At 42.0% G+C, this 2,309-nt stretch overlaps 1 pseudogene; it reads right to left on the bottom strand.

The window, feature by feature from the left end:
• Positions 1-322: 322 nt before the first annotated feature.
• On the bottom strand, positions 323-442 carry LOC138396175 (5S ribosomal RNA; annotated as a pseudogene).
• Between the last annotated feature and the right edge of the window lie 1,867 nt (positions 443-2,309).

Below are 2,309 nucleotides of genomic sequence, written 5' to 3'. Positions count from 1 at the left end.
TTTATTTTTGTTTGTTTGTTTGTTTGTTTGAGACAGTTCTGCTCTGTCACCCAGGCTAGAGTATAGTAGCATCATCATAGCTCGCTGCAACCTCAAACTCCTGAGCTCAAGTGAGCCTCCTGCCTCAGCCTCCAAGTAGCTGGGACTACAGGAGCCCCACCATGACTGGCTAATTTTTCTATTTTTAGTAGAGATGGGGTCTTGCTCTTGCTTGGGCTGATCTCTAACTCCTGGGCTCAAGCGATCCTCCCACCTTGGCCTCCCAGAGTGCTAGGATTACAGGCGTGAGCCACCTCGCCGGGCCTGTTTCATTGGTTTTTAAAGTCTACAGCACCTGGTTTGCCAAGGTGGTCTCCCATTTCAAGCACTAACCAGGCTCAACCCTGCTTAGCTTCCAAGATCGGATGGGATCAGACACATTCAGGGTGGTATAGCTGTAGGATAAAATAGTTTTTATACAAAGGATCAAGAGTCAGAATGCCATCCACTGGAAACAGGAATACAATAAAGCAATGCCTTCAAATTTCTGAGGGGAATTTTGTTGCGATCTAGGATTCTATACCAAACCAAATATTAAGTGTAAGAATAATATAAATACATTTTTCGTCATGCAAGATCGCAAAGCATTTAGTTCCCATGCACCTCTTAACAAACTTGTAAAGGATATGCTTCACCACAACATGGGGGTAAACAAAAAAGAAGACTTGATATATATGAAACAGGAAATCCAACACAAGAGAGGGAAAAGAGAATTTTCAGGAGACGGTAAAGGGAGACCCCAAAGACCATAGCTCTTCAGCACGCTGGAGGGCAGCCAGTCTCCACTGGAGGTGGTCAGAGGCTCCAAGAGAAAATTTCATTCAGAAGATGCGATAAACTACCTAATGTGTTTGAGCAAATTGAGAAAAGACTCTTATCTGGGAGATATTTGGGGGTTGAAATAATAAGAACATAGTGAACAATGAATATCCATTTAACCAAAATTAGCTATATTGACTGATGGGGGATGAGAAGTGGGCAGATGGAGGGAGCTGTTGTTTTCCATAACAAGCCTCATAGAACTTATTCAAATCTTTAAACTATGTTCATTGGGCTCGGCACAGTGACTCACAACTGTAATCCCAGCACTTTGGGAGGCCGAGGTGGGAGGATTGCTTGGGGCCGGGAGTTTGAGAACAGCCTGGGCAAAACAGTGAGACCCTGTCTCTACAAAAATAAATAAATAAAATAAATAAAGTTTAAAAAAAACTATGTTCATGAATCACTTGATTAAAAATGTTAAAATCTGAAATTAACACCAACAATTAAGTAAAAAAAACACTGGGACCTCTAAGTAAGTGTGGAGATCAAGTAGGGATCAGTGGCCTGTTAGCCCATAAATATCTCATAAAATTATGTGGACTTCTGTTTTTCAGTTTCTTCACTGAAATTTTTTTTTTTTTTTTGAGACAGAGTCTCACTCTGTTGCCCAGGCTAGAGTGAGTGCCGTGGCGTCAGCCTAGCTCACAGCAACCTCAAACTCCTGAACTTAAGCAATCCTACTGCCTCAGCCTCCCGAGTAGCTGGGACTACAGGCACGTGCCACCATGCCCGGCTAATTTTTTGTATATATATATTTTAGTTGTCCATATAATTTCTTTCTATTTTTAGTAGAGACGGGGGTCTCACTCTTGCTGAGGCTGGTCTCGAACTCCTGACCTCGAGTGATCCACCCGCCTCGGCCTCCCAGAGTGCTAGGATTACAGGCGTGAGCCACCGCGCCCGGCCATTCACTGAAATTCTTAATTGACATATAGCATGCATACCCAAAGTGTACATGCATCATAATCACACAACCTGATGTTTTTTCACAAGGTAAGCACAGCCTTGTAACTACCTCCCAGATTGAGAAATAGAATGTGACACAATATTACCTTACCAGATGGCCCCACATATCTAGATGTGTTCTAATCACAGCCCATATGGTAATCCCTTCCTGACTCTAGCATCATAGATTAATGTTGGCTTTCTCGTATTTTATATAAATGGAATTGCTCAGTATGTCCTCTTTGTGTCCGACCTCTCTCGCCCAACATTGCGTCAGTGAGGTTCATCCATGTTGCTGTGTGCAGTTGTAGTTCATCAATTGTCGTTTTTGTAACATCCCATTGTGAAAATATGCCACAATCTATCCATTCTCCTGTTGATGGCATTGGGTAGTTTCCAGTCTGGAGCTACTATGAGTAAGGCTGCTATGAACATTTTTATAAATGTTTTTGTAAAAATTATGTACATATTTCTGTTAGTTATACTCGTATACTAATCAACAC

This window comes from Eulemur rufifrons, chromosome 15, assembly GCF_041146395.1.
Source record: "Eulemur rufifrons isolate Redbay chromosome 15, OSU_ERuf_1, whole genome shotgun sequence".
Taxonomy (NCBI): domain Eukaryota; kingdom Metazoa; phylum Chordata; class Mammalia; order Primates; family Lemuridae; genus Eulemur; species Eulemur rufifrons.
This window is presented reverse-complemented; position numbering and strand designations above follow the sequence as displayed.